The sequence below is a fragment of the Ciconia boyciana genome, chromosome 1 (genome assembly GCF_034638445.1).
Source record: "Ciconia boyciana chromosome 1, ASM3463844v1, whole genome shotgun sequence".
In the NCBI taxonomy this organism is placed as follows: Eukaryota; Metazoa; Chordata; class Aves; order Ciconiiformes; family Ciconiidae; genus Ciconia; species Ciconia boyciana.
This window is the reverse complement of record NC_132934.1, coordinates 39,215,073-39,241,284: the sequence shown is the minus strand read 5'-3', so window position 1 is coordinate 39,241,284 and position 26,212 is coordinate 39,215,073. Positions and strand designations below refer to the sequence as shown.

General features: G+C 39.1%; 1 protein-coding gene across 1 annotated transcript in view; it reads left to right on the top strand.

Moving 5' to 3' along the window:
* GRIP1 (glutamate receptor interacting protein 1) overlaps positions 1-26,212 on the top strand; it is a 340,881-nt gene that overhangs the window by 225,327 nt on the left and 89,342 nt on the right. The window lies entirely within an intron of this gene.

Sequence of the window (26,212 nt, the reverse complement as noted above, 5' to 3'; positions counted from 1 at the left end):
TTTATAACACCTAACTTGTTTGTGAACAGCAAGGTAATAGTAATCAAAATTAAACTAGTTATAAAAAGCAAATGAATTACAGTTACTACCGAGCAACTTTATAAGGAAGGTTCCATGGGAGCTGTAAGGAGTTCCCGCAGTTAGGTTACCTTGGGCTTTTGGTGTGAAGAACATCCCTGTGTCTCTGTCTTTTGCAGCAGATTTCAGACATTGATCATAACAACCTTTTCATCAGAGGCTTGCCTATTTTCAGGCTTTGTGAAATCTGTTCTTCGATACCTAGTTTCGATGGGATAGGGAGATTGGCTTTTATTTTCCACTGCTGATCGGACGGGCTCAGAAATCTAGCAGAGCAACACTCTGTCAAAGTTCTCATCTTCACGTGATTTTGGACTAGATGACCTGTAAAGGTCCCTTCCAATCCAAAGCATTCTATGATTCTGTGATTTTCTGCCACACATATGCCATCCTTGTCTTTTCTGTCATTCTGTTGCACAAAGCTGGACCACTAGATCAATGGTTAAAATATGTGATCTTTGAACCTGTGTCTCTTTTAATTACTTCAAACAAGTCTGCAAAATGTGCCCATGAAAAGCAAGTTTTGTATGTATTATGCAGCAATCTAAAGGAATTTTCACCTCAAGTAAAATCTGAGAGATCTTTTAAGGAAAACAAATGAACACTGACAAAGGTTGCGCACAGGCAGAATAACTGATGTTGCCAGTCTCACCTCAAGCGCAGTAACCTCTGACTCGAAGGGAAGATGTATTGCAATAGAAATCAGAAACTGTAAGGTCATGTCACCCACCTTCTAATGACTAATGTTAATATTCTCTGCACTCCATGGCCTTATTGAACACAGTCACACAACCCACAGGGAGGCCATGGATACAAGGGATGGAGCTCAGACCTTAACACTACTTTACCACTGTACACAATTCATTGTTCTTCAGAGTGAATTAAGACCTCTATATGGGTACCTCTTCAGGTAATGCTTTAGCTGACAGGTCACTAATATTTAACATACTAAGTATCTACTTTTTAAAAAAAAAATCTTTTGAATTTTTTCACTGTGAACTTAGTAATTGTCATTTATGGTGTGATTACTGTATTTATAAAACATTTATGCTAAGGTCCGAATACAGACTGAAGTTCCTGCTTTCACATGACATTTTGAGAACTCCTAATGATTTTCAGTTGTGTTCTTAAAAAGAAGGTTTGATGAATGTTGAAACAGTGCAGTTTTTCTTTAGAGTGTTTGATAAGATTAGGAATTTCAAGTGTTGAATAGTCGTCATGACCAATGACCATTTATTTTGAATTTTTTTTAAAGTTGCTGTATATTCTGGAGTTTTTGAGAGCATTGCAGATAAATCTTTCCTGTGTGTTGTGCATGAGTTCACAGTTTGTTCAGAGAAATAATACTGACAAGTGTTTGGTGAGATGTACTCTGTTTCATTTCAGGTGTTCTGAAAAAAAGTGATCTAAGCTTATGTATGTTCTTCAGCTTTTAATATAGTGAACGCTTTTATCTTAACGCATTCTTGCATCTCTTGACCTTAGGAGCCTCAAAGGATAAATTAGATTGAGCTGGTTGGATATTTAAAAACAAAAAAAATTAAAACTTCTTCATGCCCTGACATTCACATTCTAGCACAGTGGATGTTACGGGTTTAGATACATAAATACCTTTGTAAAATTAAGCACTGTTTTGGGAAATAAACTGATCATTTAGGAGTTGACTGAGGTTTCTGAAAATAACCCATAAACTTTTATATCACTTAGACACTGAGAAAATTTGACCCCACATTTCATATGTAAGCGAGCGCCTTGTAAATAGCATCTATTCTTGCTTGTCTGTGAGCAGTTTATCCACATTATGGATTAGTCTTGACACAGATGCAGATGCATCCCAACTAGCCAGCTTGGCTTGGCAGTAAGAGGAGTACTAGTAGTATTAACTAGTAGCATTAAGTAGTTTGACACCAGAAGCAGTACAGCTGCTTTTGTCTGAGGGCAGGATCTGGCTTCTGACAGTATGTAGGTCAGCTCCAAATAGCTTTTGAATTGGAAGGTATGATGCAATGAACCTCGTAAATTCTTCGAGACCTGGATGGAGACATGTCAGCTGGAGTTACTGTCAGTAATCTGTACATGGAGAGCATACACTGTATGGAAGGCATTCATTTCTATTCCCCCCAGATGGTATGCCTGATAAAACATCACATTCCTGAAGTGCTGGTTTTTCAAGCTTGAAGCATGGCAGTGCCTTTGACAGTATAGCTGTCTAATCCACTTGACGCTCTGTCATTCCTGAGACACAGACAGCAGATGTCCTATTCCCAAGGAATGCTCTGGCCATTGAATCAGCCAAAAACTTCTGGGTTTTAGCAAGGTAAATGATCTTATACTGAGCTTTGCACAGGTTTGAACAGTCTGTGGAAAAAATACTAGTGAAAATATATATCCAGGATGCGTGATGTAAATCTTCCAGCGTAGTGTGGGATCATGTCATCTCCCTGTGTCTGGTGAAAGTTCCTTCTCGTGACATTTGAATTCCCTTTAAAGGATTCCAGTGCCCCTTCCTTTGGCCAGATATCAAAAAGAGGAGCTTTTGTTGCTGTGAGACCTGAAACTACTGTACCAACTGTAAACCCCAAGAGGTGGTTTTTATCCTTCCATGTGAAACTGTATTGAAAGTCCAGTATTGATGAGCAAAGACTGAATGCACAGAGAAGTAATATAATTCTATAGAGGTTACATGGAGCTCAGGCTTGGTTTATTTTACAGGGAAAAAAGTGTTGAAATAATCATTTTATAATTAAAGTCAAATGAGCACATACTGTGAAATCAGTGCACTGAGTTTAATTCCTTTCATCCCCAGAAGCAGGGAATGGATTAAGCATCTCTCTGGAGCAGAACTTGCTTGCTTAAGATGCAGAATGCATTATTCATGTGATGAGACTACATGTCATATTTATCATGTCTTCACATGGCACAAAATCAACAAGCAACAGATCCTTTCAAAGGGATTTACAGAATTGCTGAAATTATAGTTAATTCAAATTATATGCATTAGTAAAATTGCAGTTTGAAACTTGGACTTAATTTTGCAGATGTGTAGGTGTTTAGTTATATATACATGATTGTTTGAAACATTATTTAGCTTTACAGTCAGAATTTCTTAACATAAAAATGAGGCTTGAGGTAACACTAGTATGACAAGCAGCGTGCAAAGTAAGAAACAAACAGATTTTCTCCCCTGAACCTTTAAATTTAGACTGTTGACCAGTATATAACGAAACCTTATTGCTACTCTGCCCACATAGTAGGTTGCAGAAGCCAAGGGGGTGTGTACCGTGCCTCACTCAGGAAACTATCACTGTCGGACTAGTACGTAGGCACATAAATGAAAGCAACGTTTCAAAATTCATGGGTAAGACCCTTCCCTCAGAATCACAGATGCAGTTAAAAACGTCTGTCATTTAAAAATAAAGTATTTGATACTCACTTGTTAGGTAACCTCTTGAATCCCAAGGTTTAGATGGCCATAGTTCCCATTGAGTTCCTGGGCTGAGGTTTCCTCCTGGCAGGCTTGCCAAGGGTCTGAAGCAGTGCCTAGCCAAGGGGAAGCATTAGGTCAATAGCACTTGAGTCAAAGGCGTCGTTCCTGTCGTTGCTTATTTCTGTGGGAGCTTTAAAAAGGGCATCAAATATTCCAGCAGTACTGATACAATGTCAAGAGCTGATGACACTGTTAAAGAGGCACTTTAAAATCAAGGAGACTTTAAGGTATGCTTTAAAGATAAGCATGTTCTCAGTGCTGGCCTGAATATGGACAGGCTGAATAGCTGCTCCCATGCTTTCCAGACTAAAATCCAATGCCCTCTTATCTGTTTTAACAACATGGAGAAATCTGTCAACACTTATGCTGTGCAAATTGTTCACTTCATTTATTTATTTGTCTATTTTCAGTTCACTCACTGAAAACTGCGGGGGTGGAGGGGAAAGAAATGACCTGACACAAGCATAAAAATAATTCCTCCATGAAACAAAAAAAAAGGCACCATAAATTTGAGTCTGATTAAAATATTTTATAAAATCTGCAACAAACATTTCATTTTGGTATTAGTCCAATTCTGTACGTGCTTTTTACTGAGTCTTAAAAGTTACTATTATTAAAAAAAAAATAAAATAAATAGTCAAAAACACCACAGTTTTTAAAGAGCTGAAATGTTTCAGCTTCTCAATGTTTTATTTTTGTTGGCTGAAATCATTAGTAAGTTTCAGTTAAATTCTGCAAATAGTTTTGGTTTGGTCAAAAGTCTATGTTTTTAGGGAAAAGCTAAGTTGTACCCAATCTATTTGACATTAAATTTAAAAAAGTCCATACTTTTTACTTCTTGTATCTACTGACTTAGACATCTGCAGTATGGGAGACTTCTAGAAATGTGAAGTTTTATTGCCTGAAGTGGTCAAGGGTTCAAAACAGCTATAATGCAAACTGTAGTCTGGGACAACTGTTTGAATCATCTGTGAATTCAGAGATTTGGTTCAGCTAGGAGGATTGCAGTCACGTAGCTGTCTGTCTCCGAAGTAAATTCTTGCTCAAAGAACCGTCACCAAATAACGAGGAGACATAGTGGGAATATTTCCTCAAACAGAGGAAATTTCCTTTTCTCTGGGACAGAAAAATAACACAGCTGCCTGCCTTCTGCCCTGCTCAATGCACCTAGCAAAAGGTCCTTGAAGTCTCATCCCTCATCCTCTTGTCTGATCCACTGTTGTTTCACCTCCCACTTAACCCTTGTGCTCCAGCTGTGCCGGCCCCTCGGACCCACAGGAGCCTTCCCAAATCTCATTCCAGCCACCTTCTCCTCCATGGTGATACCCGATGTGCTGAACAGGCAAATTGTCTGTATTTATGGTGAGAGTACATGCCAACCCTTACGGAGAAGAGCAGGAAAGACCAAACCTAGGTGTTACAAACCATTCCCTTGACATTTTCTCCACCGTGGGGAGCCTGTTTTTCTCTCTAACCAATTTTTTTTATTATTATTTGCCATTTGCAAGTTTTGCATGCAGTTGCAGTGATGTACTAACAGGTCAGTTGTTAAAATAGGTCACTCCACTCTGAAGGAAAATTGTCAAGGCTTTGAAGTCTGAAATTAAAATGACCAGATTTTTCAGTTCCTTTGTACATGCGTGAATACTGCACTTTCTTTCCACACTACCTGATTCTTTGAAGCATGCTATAATACAGGTTTCCTATTTCAGCACGGTGTTTGATCTCAAAAATAGGGCTAGCCATCAAACTGGAGGGAAAACACAGAGTGAATGTACAGCCCTGAGCGCATCCTCTGCAGTGGCTCAAGTTCTGGTATTGCTCTTATTAGCAGTTTTGCCGCCTCATTTTTGGGGAGTTTGGTAACAGAATTTTAATGCAAAAATGAAATGTAAAACAAACATAATTTTAGGGTAGGCTGAATTTTGAACTACTGAGCTAGAAGAGAGCACACACAAATCAAAGAACCTTAAAATGCCTTGCAAGGATAATATTTACAGAGCTGATACTAAAAAAATAATTACTGTATGATGTAGTGTCCTCAGTAATTGCTTAGAACACAAAATATTCCTAGGAGAAGTCATAAAATACTAAATTATTGTAATAAAAACAATAATTAATGTCCTGAGAATTTTCAGGCTCTGAAATGTTTAAATACACAATGTATAGAAAGCAGTAAGGCAGTTTTCTTCTCATCCTTGGCACACATACAGGTGCTATTTAGCTGTTTACAAAAATACAGAAGTATGCCTTTTTTTTCCCCTCCCTGACCCACAGCCTGCTGAGCAGCAAATGTTCATATTCTCTCAGGCTGCACCAAATGTGGCTTTCCTGAGGGGTTTGTCTACGGCCCACAACTAACGAACTCAAATGTAGGTCAGCTGGAACCTGAAGAATTTTAAAGACCACTCTACTTTCTTCTCTATGATTTTGGGGGTTTTGTAACATATAGAAATGTCTGTTTAATCTTGAAAACAAAAAGATATTGCTATAGGAAAACAAGCAAAGGTTGTGAAGAAGTAAGAAAATAATTGAGAGTTTAAAAATATATATATAATTCCAGGATCCAGTATAGATTACAGTTAGAGACAGAACGTGATCCAGTTACGATGTGCTTGAATTGCCAATATAACATTATATTAGCTGAATTTAACATTTGTGTGTGCTCTGCTACAATTTAAATGAGGAAAAGGTCTGTACAGCACAGTATAATACTAGAATAGATAGAGTGCATTATTTTTCTTTTACAAGATAATCTCGGAAATAAGGGAGAAATACAGAAAGTAATATAGAGAGATAGGAAGTATTGGAAAAAAAAATCCACATGGATTTAAAAAAAAAAATTAAAGACTGCTGATGTGACCCAAGGATTCAGGTTTCTTTAAATGACACTGCTTAGGAGGGAGGATGGCTCCTAGGTTATTCTTGTTGTAGCTCAGCTGTTAACATCCGAGCCAAGTTCACAGTGACTGACAAATGTGACAGGCAGATGATCCATCCCCAGTGGGCAGGTGTTTGCCTACGTGCAAACACACCTCCAGAGCCAGTTTTGTTTTCCTCTGTGATTAATATGGCTTTGGCAAGAGAGCAGGTGTTCAAAAATAGCTCTTCTCATGCTTGCGGTTAACTTGGTCCAATTCTTTCAGACTCCCGTGTCAAGTAAAACTGTAGAAAATGTAAACGATCCCATTATTTTTTGACGGAGTGCTGCTAACTTCAGCAGCCCCCTTTGCATCATTTGTTACAGGGCAGCCACCTTCTCAAGCGATGTTGCTTAACTTGCGCAGACCTCAGTCACCTTTTCCAGCCTCATCAAAAGAAACCTGCCTTGCCTTTGGCTTCAGCTTCCCTCAGATTTCATAAGCACTCCAATTTCATGGATGCTGTGCTGTCTTGCCCTATTCCTTCATTCCCTACCAAAATATTAAATAGTCATAGAATCATAGAATTGTTTAGGTTGGAAAAGACCTTTAAGATCATCAAGTCCAACCGTTAACCCAGCACTGTCAAGTCCACCACTAAACCGTGTCCCTAAGTGCCACGTCTACACGTCTGTTAAATACCTCCAGGGTTGGTGACTCCACCACCTCCCTGGGCAGCCTGTTCCAGTGCTTGACAACCCTTTCGGTGAAGAAAGGGTTGTCTTCACTGGCTAACTGGTATTGCAGATTAAGAGCATGATTTGCCTGAGGAAACCTGTCACAAAATCATCCCCTACCTTTTTCATAGTTCTCTCATTCTGGAAAAAAGAATTCATTGCAGAAGTAAAACCGGAAAATAATATATATACCTCATTAAAGGCCAAGTTAGGAAGTTGAAGTATGCAGCTACAAAAGCACTTTTTTCCCTCAATTTGCATTTGTCTAGACACTTACTTTTACTGTGTACTTTTTAAAATCAGCACAGAATGCTCAGATTTGCCACTGAAGAGATTTTTAGCATTTAGAAATCCATTAGCAATAACCTCTGCAGTCCGAGTTATTATGGTAACTATCTTGGGTGATTTCCTAGCAGAAGCGAGTGTTTTGACCTGCAAAATGCAGATCACAGGCTAGTAAGCTTTTCTGCACTTGAGGTGTTTATTATATCTGCAAAGTCATTTGCTGATTTTCATGTTTGATGAGAGGCTGCAGTTGCTGTATCATTTACAGTCTTCCCTGCGTGTTTGTTTAACCTGCTGGAGGTTTATCAAATGGTCTGTGAAGCATCTGCAGAGCTACATGTCTTTTGCTTCTCATCAACACTGGAAATTCCTGAATTTGCTTTTACATATTTAATATTGAAAGAAGTAAGATTTCTTCCTTATCCTCCCTCCCTTCCACCAAAATAACTTTGGTGGAATGATTTCATATATGGCACTCATGTAAACATGCTTCATACACAGATAAACCCAAAAGAAGTTTAGCTCTTGTAGAAAAGGAAAAAAGCCTACTGCGTTCTTACCTAAATGAGATTGCTGATGATTTATTTATACATCTTCTTTACAGATCAACAATTACCCCCCCCATGCTAGTGCTTTTCAATACTGAAAAGGATTAGAATAGAGAACAATCTGATTTCATTCCTTTCACCATAAATGAGGAAGAAAATGCATTAAAGACAATACTGTACATGAGGAACATGGCGCTTTTTCAAATATCCAACTGATATGAGGTCTGAAAAGTTAAATATCTTTAAATTATTTTCACTTCCATATAGAAGTTAATTATGGGCACAGCCAATATCAGTATTTATCGCTGTGGTACCAAACACCTTCATTTATGGATATTTGGATTTAGTTGCATATAATTTTACCAAACTTCAGCCCTTCAAAAGAAAATGTATTAAATTATTCCAGCTGCAGTTTTACCCAGCAAAATCAGTTTAGCTATATGTCGTATGATGAGGATGAAACCCCATATATTATCTGTAACATCATTAAAAAAGCTGTCTCAGCTATTTAGCCCTTGCACACACACCTTTTGGGGCAGAGATGGCAATTTTGAGTGAATCGTTCTGTGTTCAGCAAACGTGCTTGCAGTGTGTACATGTGCATGTACTCCATTGGCCATCTATTAGTTTGAAGCCAAAGTCCCTAGCGCCTGCCTTGCTGTCACTGTCACACCACAGGGTTTCTCAATGGTGCCTGGGATGTGAAAATAGGCTGGGAAGCATCAGTGCATCTCCTTGGGTTGGGAGTCCCATCTCCTGCTTGTTTTCCTGCACAACTTCGGTGTGCTCTCGGAACTCCACAAAGGGAAAACATCCTTGTGATGGTTGGTTTCATTCATTTTAATCAAAGTGTTGGTGATGTCTGTTGAAAACTTTATTCTCCTTTAAAGGCTTCAGTTAGAAGAGGGAGCAGGCTGTAGAGGCCATGTGAGGAGAGAGAAACTAGGAAAAACCAAAGAAAGATGGTCAAGAGTAGGCTTGAGAGGTATGGACATGTAGTCTCTGAAAGAGAAGCTGGACAGGCTGGGTGAGTTTGGAAAGACGGAGGAAAGCCATACGCTCGTTAAAGGTCATGGCAAGAGGTGACAGGCACAGGGAGATCTGTAACCCTGTGATTGTGTAACTGATCACAGTCCGTTCCTGGCTGAACACAAGACTCATCAATTCCAATAATCTCCGCTGTCCACAAGAAGTTTTAAAACTCTTCTTTTGTGAAACTGGACTTTGACTGTCCCTTGTGGAGTAGAACAGCCCATTACAGCTACCAGAGGTTCTTTGTTAGTTTAGGTAACTGAGAAGCTAAAGCTTGATATTGACCTCTTGAAAACCACTGCATTTCCACAGGATAGCACGGCTGGGTTTTCATGGGGAAGGAAGGGGTGTGTCTTCAGAAAAATGGAAATTACATGAGAAGAAGATCCATGAGGATGCTCAGGTTCCCCAGTCTGTTCAGAAGTGAGGAAATGTATTAAAAAATTTTCAGGCAATATCTTTTTCTCTTGGGTGGAAATCTCTTTAGACATTCTTATCTATACTACTTCAGTCCAGTATTGGAGCAAAAATGTGGATTCAACAGAAAAACTGATTTGTGCATCATTCAATTGAGACAATCCTCCTGGATCCAGTATCACCAGAGAGGAAAACTAAGCACTAAACCTGTGGATGCAGACTGAGTGGATTCAGAAGGGACTGAATAAATTAATTGGCAAGGGATTCATATGTAAATACTACAAAGACTGAGGAGCCTTGTACTCTCCAATGTTCAACAAGGCTAAGTGCGAGGTCCTGCACTTGGTTCAACAAGGCTAAGTGCAAGGTCCTGCACTTGGGCCACAACAACCCCATGCAACACTACCGGCTTGGGGAAGAGTGGCTGGAAAGCTGCCTGGCGGAAAAGGACCTGGGGGTGTTGGTCAACAGCCGCCTGAATATGAGCCGGCAGTGTGCCCAGGTGGCCGAGAAGGCCAACAGCATCCTGGCTTGTATCAGGAATAGTGTGGCCAGCAGGAGTAGGGAAGTGATCGTGCCCCTGTACTCGGCACTGGTGAGGCCGCACCTCGAATACTGTGTTCAGTTTTGGGCCCCCCACTCCAAGAGAGACATTGAGGTGCTGGAGCGTGTCCAGAGAAGGGCAACGAAGCTGGTGAAGGGTCTGGAGCACAAGTCTGATGAGGAGCGGCTGAGGGAACTGGGGTTGTTTAGCCTGGAGAAAAGGAGGTTGAGGGGAGACCTTATCACTCCCTACAACTACCTGAAAGGAGGTAACAAGTGGGTTATGAAAGGAGGTAACAAGTACCTGAAAGGAGGTAACAAGTTCTCCCAGGTAACAAGTGGTAGGGCGAGAGGAAATGGCTTCAAGTTGCGCCGGGGGAGGTTTAGGCTGGATATTAGGAAATTTTACTTCGCTGAAAGGGTTATCAAGCATTGGAACAGGCTGCCCAGGGAGGTGGTTGAGTCACCATCCCTGGAAGTATTTAAAAGACGTTTGGATGAGGTGCTTAGGGACATGGTGTAGTGGTGGTCTTGGTAGTGTTAGGTTTACGGTTGGACTCGATGATCTTAAAGGTCTTTTCCAACCTATATGATTCTGTGATTCTGTGAATGTGACGGTACTGGATGTTGGGGACCTGTGGCAGGACTGAACTGGACAAAGTAGGCAGGCTCTCATTCTCTCCCTGAACAGGACCTCATTTTCTTGCTTTCCAAGATGGAGCAGGACTAGATGGAGTGTTAAACTGACCCAGCAGGGCTATGCTGTCTTTCAAAAGTCCTATGTCCCACAATGCAGTAGGCAGAAGCATATGACTAGCAAAAGAAATCCAAGCATGCTCCTTTAAGGTCTGAGTAATTTGCTAATCTGAGAAGTTGAGGATAATTTTTTATCATTTGCCTACTCAGGTCTTTTTGCAGTTGATAGATTCTTTTTATCTTACAGTTATAGAAAATTAACTTGATTTTTTTAATGATGTTCCTAATATATTTTCCAATACCTCTTTAAAGGAGTTAATGCATGCTTTCCATCTATTTTTTTTAAATCTCCCATTCAGTTTCTGCAGTGATTATAAATTCAGGGCATGAAGATAGCAAGGAAATAATATATCATCTACCAAGATAACAGCACTGTCACACCAAAATATGCTATCCCAGATCTGGATAGTAGCTTGCCTCTTCAACTCTATCAGTGGGTCAAAGCTACTAGCTCTCACTGTAAACCTTGACTTTTACATCAAAATATAATTTTTTTTTTTGTTACAAAATTATATGTCCATTTTGACAATACGAAGTGGTTTGAAGTGTTTCATGTGGATGGAGTAAGGGTTGTTTCTTTGCTTGTTTGTTTAATAGCATTTTCATGCTTCTTAGAATCAGAAGAGGGAAAGAGACTTTGGTGCTTGTGTGTCTTCCTCATTGCATCCCTGATATGTGGGGCAGACAGAGATACGAATTCATGCCTCATAGTATAGAATAAAAGAGTTAGACGTGTCTGTTTTGTGTAGGAGCTGTAAGACCACAAGTTAATTATAATATCATTACAAACTAGTTTTCTGTTTGTGGCAAGAACAAAGAGCTCATCCTTTCAGGTTTTACTGTATTTATTATGAATTTACATGGAGTTCGTGGGCCAGAAGAGACCTTGGTGACCGTCTAAACTAAACATACAACTTCTTTGAATTTACTTATATTTCAACTTGTATTTGAATTGTATTTCAGAGGGACATTCAACCTATTTAAGGTTGCCAGTGATACAAAATCCATCGCAGCCTTTTGTGATTAATTTGCCCTACTGCTTTTATTTCTAGCTTGAGTATGTGTGGTTTCAGCTTCATCTAATTTGTGATAAAGAGATGTTTTTCATCAAAATTCACTTCATCTTTTATAGGCACTTCATTATGAAATCACTGTTTAATCCTCCCTTTTTTAAAGTAAACAAATTGTGCTTCTGAGGTCTTTTGCTCCCAGGTGGGTTTCTTTAACTATTCTGAAAGCTCTTTTCTGACTCTTCTGCCCTCTCTTTGGTTAGTAATAATCTTGTTGAATCGTGTCACAAGAATGAGATAAAGCATCCAAGTGATGGTCACTACTTCACTAAATACAAAGGTGTACTAAGTATTGCTGTGTAAAACGGTCATATTTATATGTTCATGGTTTGCATGAATTATTCTGGCCAGTGAGAGTTTTGATCACCTGTCAAAATTCCCAAATCCTTTTCTGTCCAAATTAATTTCATAATTAATTTACTGGGCACCTGGTTTTTTTATATATAGGAGCGTACATCCATTCATACCTCTTAAATTAATAGAGTGGGAGACTTTATTAACTTTGTAGGTGATATACAGGCTAGTAGAATGCAGATGCTTATCTTTTTTATTTATTGTCCTTGTCCAAATTGCAGATATTCTCATTTTGTATCTGCATGGTCTTGGCAATCCACTAATATTGTGTGAATAAGTGCATAAAGAAGGCTTTTCAGTAAAGTCTCACTTATTAACAAACTGAAAAGAGTACAGAAAGCAAAACAAGGAAAATTTTAATAGGGTAAAATAGCAACAAGGCCAAAATCAAGAGATTTCAATGCTCTTATTCACAGAAAGCATTGGTGGGAGGACACTGTGAATATCACTCCAAGCAGGAACAAGTGCCAGTCTTCAACACTAATTGATTTTATCAGTGAAGCAAAACGAGCCCAGCTTAATAGTTAACTCTGAGACAAGATCCTGCCAAGACCTTCCCATATTAGATGACATTGTGACCCCAAATACTTGTCAGATAAATGATATAGAAAATGAGCATTGACCTCTGTGGTAGTAAAAACCCAATGTCATAGAAATATGAGGGACACATGCTGCAGCTGAGTTTTAGATATCACTGAGAAACTATGAGTGATCATACCTAGTAACACAGGGGATCAATATTCCCTGGTAACATACCTGGGAATATTGATCCCCAAAATATTGCTTCTGTAAACAAAAGTTAGAAGTAAAATTTGATAGACGTTGTATAGGGAAATCTTGCCATTAGACCAAGACTGCAGCAAAATGGACCAAATCTGTCAAGAATAACTAATGCTGCAGTACAATCAAAATAATAATATATAAATATTAATATCATAATATAATATCAAAATAATAATTTCTAAATAACTTTCATGAAACATATTCACATGGAAGTAAACACATGCGCTTTTCCTAAAAGTTTTCAAGTTGAGTTCTGGCTAAAAGGTACATCACTAGTTCTGGAATTGAAAATTTAGCAAGTGTATTTGAAAGTCATTACAAACTTGTAGCTACAAAACCAGGTGCCTAGTAAGGAATTTCTGCAATTTTTATGCTAACGATGGTACCTAACTCTAATGAGGCCATTAAAATCCAAGAGCTTTATTCCTTACACACTAACAAAAGGTAATGATGCAATAGACAGCATATAGTGGATGGAAACATAATAAAAATCATAGAGCTCGACTTACTTAATCCCACACCACAGAAAATAATAGACAAGCTATTTAAGTCAGTCTAGCTTAAGTACTAGCCAACTAGGATGATAGCTGGACGTGACTGTCATGTATGGTAAGATGTGCTTTTCATGTTCTGAGTTAAGGGTGTTGGGAGTCTCAGAGTATTTCTGACAAGTTATGGATATATTTTATAGTCCCAATTTTCTCTATGTACCAAAATTGGAGTAGAGTCTATAACATTTTATATGCTGAGCCAACGCACATTTTAATATATCCGCTACCCTATAAAAATATCATTGACCAGTAGTCAATACGTGGGGGTCAGAAGTTATAAGGGTGTCACCTTGTATTTTTCTAATGCATGTATGATTTAAAATTAAACATTATAAACTCAAAACTGTGCCAAATATTCTTATCAGGTGGTAGCAGTTAGCATTAGGCTGGTATCTCTATCTCCATCATAAGTCTTGGGTCTTTACTGGGGAAAACCATGATGAATGTGCAGACCCATTATGGCCTGAAGATCACCTGCTCCAGACTTTGCTAAACCAAGAAGGGAAAGAAAATCCAGAGCAGAGATTCTTATTACAGGCATTCTGTAGGATGTATAAACTAGATATTTCCTGGAAAATATTGCTGGTGAAGCCGGATTGCTTGGAAGTATGAATTTTGCAGTATTTCTAAATAAGCAAATCTTTAGGGTAGGCAAAGTGACGTCAGCACAGAAGTGCTGTCTCTCTTCTTTTGCTTGACAAATTGGTCTCAATTTTTTTGGCTTCTTTTTTCTCCCATTATGACTTCATCCCTGCTGGGAGGGTTTGTCGTTATATCCATGCTTTTGTAGTCATGTTGGGGACATTTTGTTAATGTAAATCTGCCCTTAGCAGAAAAGGGTTTTTGGAATGGGACCTGCAAGACATTTATGCAGTGCGAGCTTAGAAGAAAAATCCATACAATAGTTGAACATGTTTTACAAATGCCAAGAAAAAACTAGGGCAAATGTGTTTATTGGATAGGTTTGTTCAGGCAGAAATCACCTTTCCCATCTATTTTCAGTCAAAAAAATCTTGGAGGAGGTGACCTTCAGAATAAGCTAAATTCTGGGAATTAAGATAGATCCTGTCCAGAAGCATTTACCGTTAGTGATTCTTCCGATTTCTCCAGTTTAGATAAATAGCTCTGTGCAGCATTAGACACCGTCAGCAACCTCTCCTGCTCTCCTTAGGAAATCCCAAATTGTGCCTATAGACGATGCTAATCTTTCTGGCCATTTTAATGAACTGTTTGTTGCGTACTTATGAGTAAAAACTGACCCTATCATGCCAGACGTTCTCTGTTGGTGTAAATCTTAGCTCCATAAGGTACATTCAAACTGGTGCGATACACTCCCATTAACACTGCTAAGGTAAGTGATGTTATAAAAACAGCAGAAATACTAACCATGTCTGCATGTTTGGCACATGGTATCCTTTATATGTATGCCCAAACTACAGGATAGGCTGTAAGTCAGGAAAAAAAATTAAGCTGTTAGTCTGAGTATCTGATACAAGTTAAGGACTGGAGTGACATCCTTAAAGATTTCGGAAGTTATAGCTTCAAAATTTGAGTCTGTTATTAGATCTTGGGTCAGTTTATTCGCCAGGAACTAATGGGTTAAAAGGAAGAAAATGAAATGGTTTGTTACTGTCAAAGTGTTAATCCGACATAGAAAAACAAAGGGGGGAGGGTAGTTTTTTATATTTCTAAAGTCTAAATCATAGTGCTTTTTTGCATTAAAGTGGCTGAAAATGGGAGTTAAGGAATCCAACTAGTTCAGGTTGATGCATTTGATATCGTACTTGGGACAGGCAAGCAATGTATGATTTATGCCGTTGTGATTGCTTCGGTCACATGAGTAAGCCTATCACAATTTTTCAAAGCAATTTAACAGTATAGTAATACAAAGAAAAAGAAGATTTGCGCACTGGTCTTTTCAGGTGAAAGGAATGGCAGTTGCAGATGCTCAGTGCCTGATCTAGATGGAAATTTCCCAGCGATGCAGACCTTAGCTGAAAAGTGTCGATTTATTAAACCTGGGGTAGTTCATAAAGCCAGTGACGAAGGAGAACTGAACTGCACGTGAACTACTCTGGCATGGGGTCCCCAGCCTTTCCAGGCTTCTGGGCACACGGCACGGCATACAGCTGGGAGCAGCCCGGTGTAAGCAGCAGTGAAGCAAAAAGATAGAAGTCACAGGGAGCAGAAGTTTATTTCATTTCAAAAACACCACATGTTGGTATATCTGGAGAAGAAAAAAGTTTCAGAATGCTCTTGTTTGTGTAACTTTCAGAAGTTTTATACCAAACTGGAACCGTGTCAAATGTAAAAATACAATTTTCCCATAGTTTTTCCCATAGTTCTGGTTAGCAAATTGTACTGTAAATGCTAATAGAATATCTCTGTGCTGAGACCTCTGTCTTGAGAGAGGCCTGGTAGGTTCCTTAGGTGATTTTGTAAACTTAAAATTATTTAGAATTTAAGTATTTCCTTAAAAAAACCTGGCAGTATATCCTTTAACAGCAGAGGAGAGGAGAAACAGAGGCACTCACATCTCATGGGTTGCAAGGAGTCAGCAACCTGAAGAAGTGCTCACAAGCAGGCAGTTTCCTTCTGTTTAAGAACAGCCTTAATTAAGTGACAGCTCTTTTTCACAGACAATCTTACTTTAAAATAAGTAAGTATTTTCAACAGGCGTGCTTTGAGTCATGTTAGCAGTTTCCCCTATTAGCATCCTTGCTGAGATCCTTGTTGTACGTTGCATTTTGCTTGAAATGAAAGATGTCATTGAAGCCTCCAGGTAGGACTGTTTAGCTGAATCTATCTGTTTCAGTCTCTTTGAAAATTTTAGCAATTTCTTCAATTCATAGAGACACTTACCTGTCTGTCTTTGTCTTAACCTCCTGGACACCGAAAGGAGAGAAAGCCATTGCAATAGACACAATGAACAAGATGTGTGTTTGAAGTAGACGTGAACCAGAATATATAGCTAGCATGTCTTAATATTTTTGGAGAGGCAGGTAGGGATAATCATCTTTGTTCCTTTTCACCTGAAGTTTCTGGAGGATAAGAGGAAATGTTGCAAGAAAAGCCAAAAAAATTCCCTGTGAAACATGCATCACATTTTGGAGTTTGACAGAGGAAAGTCTTTTTTTCCTGCGGCATGTAATAACGAGACTGCTCCAGGATAATATAAGCCTCTTACATTGATGTCACATTCAGATTTTCGCTGAGAACTGCATGCAGCTTCTTGAAGTGACCTGAAGATGTAAAATGTTCCTATTGTGTTACAGGCTAATGCGTGCAATATTACTTGGTGCTAATATGAGGCCATTTCAGTTCCTGTGATAATTCTGTGGCATATGCTGGCAATTTAGATGACAAAAGAAATCACATAGGCACATTTTTGCAGCTGTGCATTTTAGTGTTTTGCTGCAGTGATTTGTTCAGCGAGCTTGACTATCTAATAAGTTAGTTCATGCAAATGAATGCATCTGTCTTCATTCCTCTTTGCCATTAGTTCATTATGCATACATTAAACCTTAGGGAATAAGTACAGAGATTGATTAGAGAGTTACAGAGCGCAGGTTAGCAGCCGAGAAATGCCTGAATTATTCCTTTTCTTTTTTTCCTTTATTTTTTCCTGTTGGCAAACTTCTTTTGCAGAAGTAGTAAATCCTTGTGGATTTTAAATGCTTATTGACAGCTAAAGTCGTCACTATTCCTGTAATTTGGCAAATTTTAATATAAGCCAGTAGCTTTTTTTAGAGTTCTTTAACCCTGCTTTTCCTTTGGCTTTAACTATATTTTTTCTTCATCGTGAATGTTGAGTAGGTTAATGGTCCTTTTGTCACAGGTTTTTTTTTCTACTATAAACACCAAATAAAAAAATTCAGTGCATCCTATTTGTCAGGTGGTGTTGCATATTAAATTTCGCCCTAAGCCATCCTTGTAACTTTAGTTTTATATCAGACTGAAGTACAGAGAAAGAATGAGTCATTATCGGATCTCTTTTTAAAACATTCATAGCTATGCATTCTTTCAGCCTATTTCTGAACTACCATCTTCCAGAAATGACCATTTCTGGGTTGTGGTTTTCTGCAAAGGTAAGAGATTAAGCAAACCATAAAGGTATCAGTCATCACTGAGCACAAAGGACAAAAAGTAAAATCTTTAGGAAGTATTCACTCTCATTTTCCATTTTTCTCATTCATTCTCATTAATTTTTTTCATTAATTTCTCAGTTTTCCAAGGATTGTCTAATCTTCCACACAGAGACGTTGATAAACCCTTTTGTCATGCCGAATCTCCCTCAGTACTTCCAAGTAGGAAGACAGGATGCGCATATCATTCAACTTTGTATGTTCTACAAACAAAGAAGTATATGACCCCTAAAAACTTAAAATATCTGCTCCTTAATCCAAGTACTAGTAAAAGTTCTCCTGGCCCATTCCTCCAAATTTCAGTCATTATAATATATGTTTGAAAATTCACCATCCATTATCTGAATGCCTGCACAATAGTGTATCCTAAAAGGAGTGACGCCGTTACTATATTCTTTTCTGATCCTTACTGCTTCAATTTTGTCATGATACTAGTGATCTTGGCTCCATGTCATAAAAAGGAAAACTGATGTTTTGTATTAACTAAAATGTTAAATTATGTAGCAACTGTAGACCATGACAGGCAACTCCAAGTATGTTTAGTAAAAATAAATGACAGCTCAAATGGAGAAATGGGAGCTAATGGCACTATTGCTAAAACTTACCTGGTAGCCACAGGATGTTGAAGCATTGGAAGGAGCTGCAAAACAAGTCTTAAACGGCAAAAACCTAAGCAATTCAGGCAGTTCTTAATCTAAAATTGAAAGAAGATTAAGAGGTGATTTGATCAGAGGTTACAGTTCTGTATCTGCAGGGAGACCCTGAATGTAATGGTGGTAGTATAATGAGATCTTGGGATTGAAGGCTTGTCTACTCCAATTCAGATAGAAATTACCTGGGCATGTAGCAGATTTTCCATCACATGATGCTTTCAAAGCCATGTTGGATATCTTTCTAAAAGCTAACCTGTAGCTGCAGATACCACTATATCATGTTTCTCTGCTTGTGTCACTCAGGAGATCAAGGAGAGAATAGTTCTCAGTGGTTCCAAAATGCACAAATGCAATCAATCCTGTAATCAGTCTTGCCTGATCCATTTTCGTAACTGTAGAAAGCAGAGAAACTGGAACAGCCAGGCCACGCTTTTGTGAATAGTGTCATCTCAGTATAAATAAGTGCTAATTAGCAAGAGTTCTCCTGGTGCTAATTTCTCGGTAAAGGAAATGGAGAGGAAGTTGGAAGTGAATCCGTCAGTATTACAGGAAGAAGTTTTATAAATCAAAATACCACGTCAGTGTCAAAGCTCTGTGCTGTTCTGCACAGCAGGACTTCCACTAGGAAGGGAGGAGGGTTACTGAAGCATTTGTCCAATTCAGACAGGAATCTAGAGAAGACTAATGTTGTCATGGAGCTCTGTCCTTGCCTCATCGATAGTGCCTAACAGAGATATGCAGGGGTGTTCAGGGAAGCACTGCTGGTGCACAGGCCATTCTTGAGTTTAAGACTTGGTTGCTTATAGCATGAAGCAAAAATTTCAAAAGGAGCCACTTGTTTTATGTGGGAGACACAAATTTGAGATAACTATGGATGTAAGCTCTGGCTCAAAAGTATCTTCTACCCATTCCCCATCCAAGCAAAAAACTGACATTGTGTGGAAGTAAAGAGGTTTGAGCTCAGGAAAGCCCTGTATTGTCTATTGAAGTGGTTGTGAAGGTTGAGACCATCGAGTTGTTCGTCATTATGCTTGTTTTGCCCTACCCTGCAATGCCTTTGCTTCAGAAAGCTCCACCTTGACGTTTAGTGAGCTGCTTTGGGCCCCACACATGTTCAGGAATTTAACTGCCACCACAGATAATGTGGAAGCAGAAAAATGCTTGAACTTACTGAAACCTAGCAAGTGCCTCAAGGTGGAATGGGTCCTTATCACAAGATAGGGAAGTTGATCATGGCAACTCTTCAAGCATGCAGATAGTGATCAACGGGTAGTGTAGATACTCTCCCAAAGAAAGATTGTAGATACTCGCCCAAAGCAAGCCATCAATGAAAATACTAGAACTTCACAGCTAGCTCAGGGTATAAATGTGCTTTAACTAGCCTACATCACTGAGCGAGTTTGTAGTTCACACTGCGTCTTTATTCCAACCATTTTGCACGGTGGTACGTCAGGGATAAAATACCTTTTTTGTAGGTAATAATGCAAAAAAAAAAAAGTTTTGTTGTTATGATTCCACTAAATCTGCATCTTCTTATTAAAGTATTCGTATTTACTGAAGCCAGATGTTTTAATGTTTTATAATTTTATTAATAATTTTTCCTCTAATTGAATTTCTCTGCCAAGATTTGATCAGGGATTATGAATAGTAGTTCTGTTATTTTTTACACTCAAACTTGAAACATATCTTACTTTCTAAACCCATTTTAATTAAAATATGTTGATTGTTCTTCAATATACTTATAAGAATTCAACCTTGTAATTTGATTCTTTACCTATAATAGGGGATTATAAAACTGTAATCTTGTATGTTTTTAATTTCCTTCTAAGCAGATGTTCTGCATTGCATTACATTCCACCTCTATGGGCTTCTACACAAATTCAGAAAACAGGAAGCATATGAGCAAAAAATGACAGATACCTTAAAAATAAGAAACCTTTCAAATGGCATGGCAGTTTTAAACATTTTCTGAGTGGCTGTGATTTTGCCCTTCCCCACCGTTGGGCTCTCCCACACAGTTCAAAACTAGGTGGAATGAAAAAACAATTGTTTTCACTTATCTTCTTACTTTTTGCATTAATTTTATTCCTCCATAAGCCTTGTTACCAGCCGTCTCAAGAAAACATAGAGAGGGAAGGGCTTGTTGTTCTGACTGTGTGTGGCCTGATACTTTCAGTCCTTGATGTAGGGTGAAAAACAAACTACAGAGAGAGGAATTCAGAAGTGGTCACTCACAAGAAGTCCTAGTAGCCCCAGCTATTAGAATATTCAGAAGCCATCCTCTGTATTGAGATAACTGAAGTTAATCTCTTTGTATGTGCAGTATCTGTCGAAGTAGCACGATAAATAATTTTAGACGTCTAATACAGGAATGTTAGGGTTATTTTGTGTATCAACATAGATTCTTCAGTTGTTTTCTGGCATTATTGTGCAACCCAATCATGTAAGCAAAAGCAAACTAAAAAGTGTATTTGAAACTTATATTTCATTATGGAATTTCTGTGAGCAGGACTATTCAGAGGACCAAAAAGCCTGTTGTTCCCTCACCAGCACTTGTCTTGCTTGGAGAAGCTTCTAGCCATGTGGCCATCCAGCTCCCACCCTAGTCTGCATCACTGCTGCAGTTAGCCCAGAAAAACCTCTCTGCTTCTTACACAACTGCTTCCATGGACCACTTTTCCCTCTCTAAGTTCAAAGCAGCCTTTTTTGCATGCTCAGATGACACCATCCATTGTAAGCTGGCTGTACAGAGATCATTCTTATCACTGCTGTATGAAGCTGCTTCTCGGTGAAAACTGGTTTTACACCATGCCATGCCATGCCATGCCATTTTTGCATTTTCTGACAAATGTTTTTTACCACTCCTGTTGAAGAGGGGTGGATTCAGACACAAGCAGGATATTGGCCTTTGAACATGTGCTAGCATGGCTGTGCTGCTGCCCGAGAAGCACTGGGACAGTTTGTCATAACTGCACTGTGGGCTGTGGGATGGAAATGTTACACCTTACAAAGGCAATAATGGTTTAGTTCTCCAACAGCTGATGGTGGGTTTTTCTCTATCCCACTCACAAAGAACAGTTGTCTTTGTAGAAAGGGTCTTACTTGTACAGTCCTGCTAAGCATTTCACTCCTGAAATGTAATTACTGAAGTTAACTGTGGTGTGCATCAATAACTGTGTCATATCTCGGGTGTTTCTTCCAATAGTCTTCTGCTAAGAAATTGGTGATGTTCTTGTCATGGAGAATAAAGAGGCATTTTTTGTCTGTTACTGGCTTTCAAGTGGTGGTTATTTGATTTCAGGTTTGGGATATTTATATTAATTTCTAATCTTTTAGTGTATAAACAGAGTTTCAAATGTAATGCTAAATGTTTGACGCTAAATTGAAGACCACCCCTGTTGTATGCCTCAGTTTTGAGTCAGAGAGAGTTGGCTGCCAAGGTATCCTTTCTGTGCCTTAGAATATGACAAACATACCCCAAACCAAATAGCGCAAGAACTAAGCTCTTTTTAGGCGGGCAACCAACCAAGCCAGATGTGAGCTGTGCTGCTGTGTTCTGCAGGCCTGGTGTTTTCAGTGATTTATGTGATCACGTCCATATCACAGCCTGTGGTTCATAACAAAATATCATTATTTGCTTTTCTATATCGTGCCTAGGCCAGGCAACAGTCAGACTTTTTCCAGTTTATAAGCGCTGGTGGAAGGTATTTGTTTTTTTGGATAATATTTCTGCAGTGGCAAAGTCATCTTGTAGATGCTCTTATAGCTGAAAAAAAAAGAAAAAAAAGATTGTCTAACGCCCTGTACACCACCAAAACAGCTGTCACGATAAACTGAGTCTATTTTAGGCATTTTTTTGCAAGTGCCTGAGCCTTAGCCGTCTCCCTTGCTTTCACTGAAAATGGTACAACATTTCACCTGTACAACATTTATCCAAGTTATCAGTCATGTTAGCCTGGCCGCCGACCTGAGACAACCTGCATTGGTGGTGGTTTAAATTTACAGTCCCGTTGGTAACTGCATTGTGTTCTGCCTTGGAGATGTGCCCTGATGCACCTCATACCAGTTTGTCTTCTGCTGTGGGTTGCTGGGTTCTGAACTGGGACTGGTTTGGGGATTGTCCCTCCACAGGCTGGGGGAGATGGCACAGAGTAGGTTAAGGTCAGCTTCATGTTTTCAGATTCTCTTCACCAATGTGGTTTTGTTTGCTTGTTTTTAATAGAAATTCGGGTGTTTTAGGAGTTGGTGACAGCCAGTCAGGAAAAGGGCACCAAGGAATGGAGCGTTCATCATCTCTTGACATCCCTCTTGTCACACTCAGAGAAATACACCTACCTGCAGGACTTGAAACATTGAGTAGATGTGATGTCCCCAGTATAACAAACTGCTGTCTGTTTCTTAAGAATTGACTTTATCTTTATGTGATTTCTTATTAAGCCGTGAGATGCCTACTGGAATGTAAAGCAAAATGTTTCCTCTGCAGAATTTCTGCTGACATACAGGGAAAATCCATACAAGGACAGCATTGACTGTATTTTCAACAGACTTACCAATTACTTACTTATTGATTATGTATGTCTTTTGGTAGGAAACAATCAATAACAGTAAGTATTTTTTTACTTTTAGGTTAAGTTCCATTTATGCCCTGTCCCAGCTGCACTGAACAAACTCATTCACTAGGTGGAGGACACAGGCACTTGACCTGATTGTGTAGATTTTACGAGTTTTCTGGATTTTAAAATGAAGTTTTCACAGAAGGAATGGAAAAGACACTCAATATCTGGAATGAAGGCAAATGTTTTCCAGTTTTACTTTAATAAGTAAATTAAGATATAAAATTGTAGGAATAGAGAAAATAGATGATAAAACTTTTGATTAAGAATTCTCTCAGCTTTCAAATGTTGTTCTGTGAAAAAAATCTCTTCTGTAGTCTAGTATTTACTTTTCTTTTTGAAGAAGTTAATATATTCCAGGTTCAAAAATCTCATGAGTCAATTTATTTTCCATGGGTTTTATTCATTAAAACATGTTATTTACATACATCAAAAGGCAGGAAGTTACAAAAAGTCTGATCATGTATAAAATTCTAGGAACTTGATCATTATACTGTTTTCCCTGAAGAAAAAATTAATTTGACATGGTGTTTCTTGGATTTTACTTAGCTGCAAGTTGTTCCATGTATTCATCTTCTTACAGTAAGACTTACCCAGTCTTTTATTTGAGCACCTGCTTCTCTTTGAAGTTTTCTTGTCCTGTGTTGAGTATCCCTGTAGTTTTCTAGGTTGCAGGGCAGATCATAGTCTTGTTACACCGACTGACCCTGCTGCAAAGTCAGGCACACGCAGTTACGGTATTGCAGCAGCGAACCTAAGAGAAGCATTGAGACCAGGAATTAAGAAAACAACAGCAGTGTAATGTTTTCTTTAGAGTTCAGCTGCTCCATATGCTCCGCCTTACAGGTCTGGAGATCTAAACGAAGCTCTTTGGAGCAGAACCTTTCTTTTAGAATAGAACAGACGAGACTGTTTCAGTTGGAAGGGACCTACAACGATCAACTAGTCCAACTGCCTGACCAATCCAGGGCTCACGGAGTTAAATCATGTTATTAAGGGTATTGTCTAAATGCCTCTTTTCCATCTTATGTCTGCATGTGTGTACAAGTATGCATTTGTGTACCAGTATGCATGTGTGCGCTCCCCTTGCCGAGCCCATCTCCAGTATCCAGCAGGATTCCTGAGCCTTGTACCGGGGGTAGGTGGATGCCAGCAAAGCTGTAGGGCGACTGGTGCAGCATGGGCAGATGTGTGCCCAGGATCGCCCCTGCAGCAGCAGGAAGCAATGGCAGTCCCGGGGCAGTCCCGGGTGCTGATCCCACCACCCAGGGACCCGAAACCCTCCCAGGCTAAGGGAAGGCAGGACCCAGTGTGAGCTGCGTTTTGCTGACTGCTGCTGGAGTTGTTAATGGTGGGAGGGCAAGAAGTTCTCAAGTGCATTTCTCCAACTGAAACGTAAAATGGTATTGATTTGGGCTTTTTATAGACTGGGAACCATCTTTTCTCTGCGCGGTTTCATTTTAGAATAATTCATTTGGTTCATATCACAGAGCTGTACTGCAAGAGTGGTGTTCTGATATTTGATACTTCATAAACTGTTATGGAATAAGAAGACGTTTCTTAAGCTCATGTTCTATATTCAGTTTACCACTTAGCAAAGGACTTGTAAATTCGATTCCTGTTTTACTCATAAATTATAAGAAATCTGGAAACAACTTCTTTGCCTTCCCTTCTGGTGCTGGCTATGCTGATGTTATTAGCAACGTGGAAGTCCGTGTAGGAAGGAACAGGCCCCAGAGACTTCTAACTAATTAGGAGTTTGCTGGCTGGCATAAATAATGAATTATGAGTGAGGTGATACATGAAGTAGTTTGATTTTTAACTCACAGAGTAACGTAGCGTTGTGTTAACTAGAGAATAGAGACTGACCTCGCATTAGTTGGGGAATAGCATGTACAGATGCGGTTGCTTGTTGGATTGGAAATGAAGTCCCAGGGTTGTTCTGATATTGGGCATTTTGATAATACTCCAGTGGGATTAGTCTGTAATAATAATGTCAAAGCAATGCAGATGAGTAAACATGTAATATATAGCATTATAAGAACAATAATCATTTAAGAAAGCAAAGATGAAAAATGCAGAGACTGGGGTACCAAATGGGCCTGGTTCAGAGCACTTCCAGGGATAACAGTCTTATAAGCCAAACCAGCTTAGGTAGTTTAATTTCTTCCTGCTATGATTATGTACAACAAAAGCTACAAAATCTTCCAGAGGTGCAAATCTAATGAGACTGTTGCATACTCTTAGATTACCTTATCTGTCAGTTAGCAATGAGCATTTCACACTACCACTCCCTTACAGTGTTGGTGCATCTTTCCCTCCTGCCTACCAAGAGTGTTTAGAGGTCCATGTTCTGTTGGCAGAGGTATACAGAAACTTGTCAGAGTAGATGGTGAGGCAGAGCAAGCCTGGTCATTAATTTCCATGCCAGTAGTTGCAGGGAACTGTATAATCATTAGCTAGCTTAAAACACTGCATGGATCATCTGTTCTACGTGGCACTTCAGGCAGCAGAGTATTCCCCAGCATTGGACTGCAAACTCAGAACCTATACAAAAGATCAAAACACGTGGCAGTATTATGCTATGGCAAGAGATTAGGCATGTGCAGTGCATTCTTGATGTCCTGTATGCACGTTCTAGCAAAGTATGAGTTTAAAAAAAAAAAAATCTTAGCTGGTCCTGAGAACCAGATTGCACTACTGAGAAGTACAAAGGAAGGATTCAGTTTGGGAGGTGGGGGAGAATTTTCCTTTTGATTCCAGATCTCACGATCGAGTAAACACTGAATAAACAAGTGTGACACACAGGCCAAGCACCTGAGGTTGCATCATGGGTGCAAATGTACAGTATTTTTGTTTGCAGTAAGTACCATGACTAACTCTTGTAATCATTATGAATACTTGCAGGTTTTTATAAAACTGAAAGCAGCATTTTGGTCCATAGTGTCTCCTACAGCAGTGCAACATGTCTACATGTTCAGATGCAGGTAATCACATCTGTTCTTTCTGAACTGTCTAAAAGGCCAGATGTGAGCAAACATTGTGGAAGCTCAATAGCTTCCAAATGACAGCAAATGATGGTTTGGTGTCAGCCAAGTTGGAGAATGCGCCGAGTAGCTCTGCTACTGTGTGCTTCTGACTGGATAGAGGCACGTTTTTAGTCCCACAGTCTCTTGTAATCTTTTTACAAATACGCCTCACACTTTAAAAATACTCATTTCAACAACCCATGCTGGTGACTGAATACACTGCAGAATTTTGTCTTAGTAGAAGCTTTATAAGCATAGGAGAATTCTTGC